The sequence below is a fragment of the Mya arenaria genome, chromosome 8 (assembly GCF_026914265.1).
Source record: "Mya arenaria isolate MELC-2E11 chromosome 8, ASM2691426v1".
NCBI classification, from domain to species: domain Eukaryota; kingdom Metazoa; phylum Mollusca; class Bivalvia; order Myida; family Myidae; genus Mya; species Mya arenaria.
The window spans coordinates 58748006-58755293 of record NC_069129.1 but is presented as its reverse complement, the minus strand read 5'-3'; the positions used below and the strand labels follow the sequence as shown (position 1 = coordinate 58755293).

Sequence of the window (7288 nt, the reverse complement as noted above, 5' to 3'; positions counted from 1 at the left end):
GGTACATTTATTATGTTAGTCAATAGTTCTGGTTTGTGTATATTTTTGCTCCTTTTTTGTTTTTACTTTTTTATTTTACATGTATGATTTTTGTGATTGAATTCCAAAATGCCAATTAACTAGAAACTGTTATTTCATTTCTGGTTTGAAATGCTGCTTTATGTCTAAGCAATATTGTTATACTTTTAAAGTGTAGATGCACTCCATTTATAAGCATTGTGCCTCCTTCGATTTGTGTATTTTTTAAGCACATTCGTTAAGTAATTTTAGACACGCTTTTTCAGTTTGACAGCTTCAGGTGACATATACAATCAATAAAACAAAGTTTACACTTATTATCAAGTTATATTAATCAAATTCCCAAATAAATTGTCAAACCTAACTGAAAAAATGTGTCAAAATTTCAGTCACATTTTTTCTTGTGTGAAACTTTTATATTGACAGTATAACGCAAAGTCCTAACATTGTCATTATTTAATTTTTGTTGATTTTGTTTTAGTTTGTTCATCTTGTTTTACATTTCTAATGTGTTCATGTTAATAAACTTAACAAAGTTTTGCTATTTTTGTTGTGTAATATAATTTATGTTGACATTATGCCATTTATACTTCACAACATAGCTGTCGATCTAGATAACAAATGAAATGACAGTTATGCAATTGGTGAACACTCAAGATCAAATATTTTAGGTAATTGGAATCAATATATAATAACAAGTAACGGTTTGCTCCAAATGTATTGCCTACGTACGGCCCATATACAGCCCACATATACCATGTATACCATATCAAGCCCTGTTCAAAAACCCATAAGGGTCGAATATGGGTCCTAAATCGAGCCCTGTTCCAAAACCCATTTGGGGCTATATGGGTCGCACATTCAACACATATGGGCTTGCCCACATGCGACCCACATGGAGCTTTGTTGCAAAACCTATGTGGGAACCAGATGGGTAACTCATGCGTCCCATATGTTTTGCTGGCTGGAAAATAGTATCGAGTTGAGCCAGTTTTGTGTCCATTATGTCAAGTTTATTCATGATCTTGGTCAACATATTATTTTTTACATTTTTCGGCGATGTACCTGTAAGTGTAGTACATTAGGCATATCCTTTAAATGATTTGATTGGTAAATATATGATTTTGGATAAACATGGACCACTTTATAAATATTTTGGCTGATGACTGTTACCTTTTTCTCATACATTGAGTTAGATATTAATTTCTAACATAAATGACACATGTTGTACATTTTCTACACCAATTAATTAACATAAAACAAGCAGAAAAATAACACCATTTAACTTACTCTAAAACTAGCCTTGAAGTCTCGTTTGATCTCAGAGCGATCGTGTGTGTTCTTGGCAAGGGCACAGATGGCGGCTATCATCTTCGTGTTTTGGGTAATTTCTTTCTCGAGGGACAATATCTGGGGGTAAAAGTTAGTTATTATACAAATATTATACTGTACCTGTATTTATCTTGCTTAAGGACTAAATTGTCCGGTTGCTTTAATAAGTATCAATACGAAAAAAACAGATGAAGAACTAACACTATTTAAAACAATAAGTCATGGTACTCTTATTTTAGGATCAATATACTTAGAACAGACTCAGTGCATTGATGTGCTTGAATTGTGCACGGCTTTATACAACATTATTTATAAGCATTCACGTATTTGACGCGATACAGGGGCAATTGTAGCAATATTACTTGACAATTGACGACAATGCATGCCATTTTGATTGGATAATAAACTCGTCAACAACGTGATTGGAGGAACGAACCATTTTCATTTTTTGTCGAAACTCGCCTTAATATGAGAATGTTGTAATTTAATTTAATTAATTAATTTGTTTTCGGTTTACCAACTGTTTTGAAAATTGGACATGAGAAACAAAAAAACATATTTTGAATTTATAGCCAATTAATTAATAACTTTATATGGTTTGATATTACAGTTGTATTTTTCCTATTGGTGGATTGTATGACAAGTATGATTTAAGAAACGGACCCATGGACGACGAAGGTGAAAACAATATTAAACTTAATGCAAAAGATTACGAAATACTCACGAAAATATATGCTTCCTTAAACTGTACAGTACAATCAGCTTTATTCACAAGTCTGTGTAATGTCACAATAAAGGATATATGTCAGAAATAGTAAAATCTCGTAGTGAATAGCAGAAACGATGAATAAAAAGGGATATATAAGATTCAATAATAACTTAAGGTAAGGTATTATTTTGTTTAAACAAAATGTCGTTACATACGCAAGAGTTAATTAATAAAATACTTATTAATTAGGTGATTTCATTCGGGTTCAGGTTAATACAGCTGACCTCGGACAAAAAACTGGGCCAATATGAAATCACCTAGTTAATAACATTATATTACTTGCGGCCATCAATTGTTAATATTGATACTCGAAAAATGAAACAATGAAACTTTCCTTTTGCATTTTCCTGTGATTAAAATCAGAATGTTTCGTATATCAATTATTTCGTAACTATCAATATCAAACAATGGTTTATTACTGTATCTACAACGTTAAAACAATAAAATAGAATCTTCTGGATCGATTCGAACCGCTACCGCTGTACTCATTTAAAATACAGTCGCTACCAGCCGATTTATTTCGTTTTATATGCTTAATTGCACTACGTACTTCAATAACAGAAATAGATTGGTCTATCTCTGGAAATGTAGAGTTATCTTCATCAAAATCATGACTTGAACTTAATTATTCAGCCTCAACGTGCAATCAAACGTATTGTTGCTAAGAATTTAGAAAAGTGTTTAAAAGTCTTCCCAAAAAATAAACCAGCATATCTTTGGTTGCTGGCCAACAAAAACAATAATATTGGATTCATTTGTAAACAAAATAATGATGAATATTATTAGCTTAACAACTGAAATGGAAAACTGAAAACTGAAATTGCTTCTGTAGTGCTCATGATGCGAAAAGGCATTTGATGTGGAGATATGTTCTCACTATCTCTGACACTCAATTGAATAATGCTAGTTTAATTTCGTTAAGGCCAGTCATACAGAGCAATAAACTTATTGAATGTGCTGTTGATTGCCTCAAAAGAAACAAGTCTGTATATCTTGTGAACGTCATTTGCAGCTTGTTCACATAGATTTCCGAGAAATTTTATAAATCCAGACACGCTGGCATATCGTTATGACAATTTATATATATTATTTATCTGTATAAAGGATTTGATATTCATTAACCAAATTTATCAAGATATTTCGTTTTCGTATCTAGGAAATGCATGCAATGTGGATATTGTCTTAAAGAGTGTATTTATAACATTGGTCTTTAAATTATGCTTAAGGTTTACTTATACTCGTACAGTTAAGTAAATATTGATAAAGTAATATAAAAAGACACAGGCCTGGTAATACCATTTTTGTGGAATTCAAATATATATACCCGAAAATGAATTATATTAGTGTACATGTTGTTTAAATATTTCTTTAATTGCATACTGCCATGTTGTAAACTTGTATGTTGTCTATTTATAAACTGAAGTTTTGCTCTTCATAGCATTATGGAGGAATTAAAAGTATATAGTGTGTGCACACAGTGTATTTCCATTATAATCAATTGAAATCGAGTTTCCACTGTTCGTAATATCGCAGTGGTCCGCTATTTCGAAAAAAAAAAACTTAATTTTTCTGTATTAACATTCATGCCAACCTTATCACTGAAGTCCGCTATATTGTTGGTAATGCGTTGCAATTTCACAGCCGTTTCTGCGAAGCTGGAGACGTCGTCAGCGTACATAAAAGCATACAGTTTATCAACTTCCTCACAGATAAAGATACCATTGTTAGTATTTATTCGTAATTTATGAACTAAATCGTTCAGAAACAATGCAAAAAATATCGGGGAGCTCAAACACCCCTGTTTTGTGCCTATATTATACGCGAAGAAGTTTATCAGACCTTTGCGACTTTAACACACGCTTTCATCATGGAATGATTTTTTTAAGAAATTTCCCATTCATGGTATAACGTGAGAGACACTCACAGAGTCTATGGTTATCACAACTGTTGAATGCCTAATAATAATGGACGTTAAATACGTAGAATCTCCCCCCATTTCGATTTGTATATTTCTGTATTATTGACTGTTTGTTTAATATTTTATCACTGGTTGAATGACCACGCCTAAATCCAGCTTGTGACTCGTCCATAATATCATTTTCATTACACTAGTTCATAAGTCTTTTAGATAAGATATTTATAAATAGCTTGCTTATTGTGTTACTGAACGATATAGCACGGTAATTGTTTGAATCTCATTTAGTTTCTTTTTTGTGAATCGGGGTGATAATGCTTTCACTCCAAATTGCTGGGAAATCGCCACATTCAAAAATTCCATTAAAAAGTTTGTGCAGGTAAGACATTGTTTTATGAATAGTACATTTGAACATTTCTATGCCTATACCATCAATCCCTGTCGAACAATTTCGTTTTAATGTTCGAATATTGTTAAAATTTCCTCTCCAGAAATGGGTAGATTTAACACATTTGAATTTACATCCCTAAGTAAAGGGGCAAATCTTCGTTCAACATGTTGGCATTATTAATGCCTATGTTGAGCGTTAAAAAAAGTTTTTCAAAATATGCATACCTCTCACCGCTAGAAACTTTGTCATTTGAACTGAGAGTAATCCCCTTGGCACGTTTGATATTATAATGTAATAAATTAGGTGATTTCATATTGGCCTAGTTATTTGTCAGATGTTAGCTGTATTTGCCTGAGCCCGAAAGGGCGAAGGCAAATACAGCTCACCGAGGACAAATAACTTGGCCAATATGAAATCACCTAATTAATAAGTATTTTATTAATTAACTATTACCATTTTGCTTAAAACATTCTTATAAGTACAACTTACCTTTAGTTCATATTGAATCCGTATTTATCCATTCATGGTGTCTTGATTTTGCTGATTTTGACATGCATCCTTAAAGTGACATTGCACATATTTATGAATAAAGCACTGTACATTGTAAGGAAGCATGTCTTTTCGTCTTAATTTCGTAAATCGTTTGCTTAAACGTCCAATGTTTCACATTCGTCGTCCATTTTGTTGGTGTACAAAATCATTATAGTCGTGAAATCCACCAACGGGTTAAATACAACTGAAATATCAAACCATACAAAGAGATTCAATCATTCAATAGTTTCAAGTATTCCAATTAGAGTCATACGAAGCACAACATTTTCAAAACAGTCGATAAAGGAAAACAAAATGGCTACGGTTAAAAATAATTTCCTGCATATTTCTCATATTAGGCGAGTTTCGACAGCCAATAAAAATGGCCCATTTCTCCAATCCTATATTAGGCGAGTTTTGTAGCCAATCAAAACGGAGGAAACTCGTATTAGGCGAGTTTTGTTGATATTGGCCGAGTTTGGTCGATATTGAGCGATTTCTGGCATATATTGTCTTCAATTGTCTGGTATGGGTCCCGCAATTGTCTCTCCATCTCGTCAAATACGTAATAGTTGATTAATAATATCCCAGAATAGCTTGGGATTATCTCCAGTAATTTCATGCCTCGCCCACGCATTTCTCAACTTTGTTTGATCATAGTCATTCAAGTCAGGAGAAGAGTTTGTGACCCGAAATATTTCTCAAACTTTTGTTTGTTTGATGTTTCAAATCCCCGAATCCCACCATTCAGGTTTTGTCATAGTGTTTTCTCTAACTGCCCCTCTTCATACAAATCCCTGCCAACTAAACTATAGCGATGAATTCTGCTAATTTGCTTTTTGCATTTTTATTTGAAACAGTTTGTTCAAAAGCATCATAATTTCAACAAAAATGTTTTAAAACGTGTCTTTTAATGTTTCTCTCCATTTGTTATGATACGAACTTTTAACACTATTCGAAGCATCACGTACTTTCGATTTTTCGAGGTTTAATATACATTTTAATGGGAAATGGTCTGAAAACGATTCCATGCCAACCTCAAAATGTTCGATAAACTCAAAAAGCGACGTTGATGCAATAATGTAACCAACCAAACTTTTTCCACCATTTGCCGTGCATGTAAATTCACCATTTTCGTCACCATTAACTCTGCCATTCAAAATATGAACGTCCAAGTTACAACATAGTTCTATTAATGATGAACCAAAATTATTTGAAGTGTAGTCTTTGGTTGCTCTTGACATATTTAAATTGTCGCTAGAATATGAGGTTTCCCCAAAAATATATTATTATTAGGAATAAAGTATTTGAGATCCTCTGTCCGCGCGTTTAGGGCCTCTGCTAACAATATCGTCGCTGAAGGAAAATCAACTTAACCAATAATAGTTTTTGACATAAAATATCAACACCGTCACTATATTCATTTTCGTAGATAACTGCCCTTCCGGCGATATGTATGAAAATATTAAAATAAGATCATTTTTGTATCCTGTAAATGCATGCGAAGTATGAAAAATGATGCATTCAACGAATTGTTCGTATATTCTATTAAAACAGATGATGATGCTGTCACTAATAAAAAACTGCTACGCCTTCCGACCCTCGTTTTTTATTAGATTTCCGCATCTGTTCATTACAAGAAAATCCATATAAAAGTGTCTGGTATTCTTGTGCTTTAGTCTGCCATGTTTCGTATAATGCTACCACATCAAAATTGTGGAAGAAATTCACAAAGTTTGATTAATTAGAGTATTTATTTAGACCTTGTTTATTCATGGACTAAACAGTAATCGACTTCAAACTATTTACAAAGTTGCTGCATTTTGGGCTTCGGCCAGTTCCCTATTTTCCTAATAACAACCGGGGTCTTGGATACATAGTTATTATCGTATACATCGCCGTTCACTACGAGTTCATCGAATTTAAATCGAGCTGATTTCCCTTCTCTTATACATTGTTCAAGGAATAGTGCGGTACGGGATTTAACAGTGCTTTCTGGTAGGTCCTCCACTACCCTACCGCCCAATGTACCGTTCTTTCCTTTCTTCCGAAACGCGTCCATAATCGTTTGCCTTTGCTTCAGTAATGAAAACCTTGCTGGTATAGGGCGGTCTTTTTTATGGAAGCCTGCATGTACATTCAGATTGCATGTCGCTTGAATCGATACCAAGTTGTTAAGATATGAACTGGCGTACTTTTTGCTCGGACTGTGAGTAAGTTTCCGGTTCTGTAAAATTTGTACCGTAAAAGTTCAAGTTATTTTTCGCAGCGATGTCTCATGTTTTTCCAGAAGTTATAATTTTCTGAGAGTTCTTCCTCATAACTGTTCATT

General features: G+C 33.3%; 1 protein-coding gene across 2 annotated transcripts in view; it reads right to left on the bottom strand.

Moving 5' to 3' along the window:
* Positions 1–1307: 1307 nt before the first annotated feature.
* LOC128243745 (nuclear GTPase SLIP-GC-like) overlaps positions 1308–7288 on the bottom strand; it is a 28305-nt gene continuing 22324 nt past the window's right edge. Inside the window, exons 10-11 of one of the 2 annotated variants that reach the window (XM_052961670.1) lie at positions 4915–5161; positions 1308–1428 (exon numbers count right to left, since the gene is read on the bottom strand). The gene's annotated coding sequence lies outside the window, so the exon portion shown is untranslated. The remainder of the gene's footprint in view (positions 1429–4914; positions 5162–7288) is intronic. The other variant, XM_052961672.1, reaches the window with a different exon arrangement.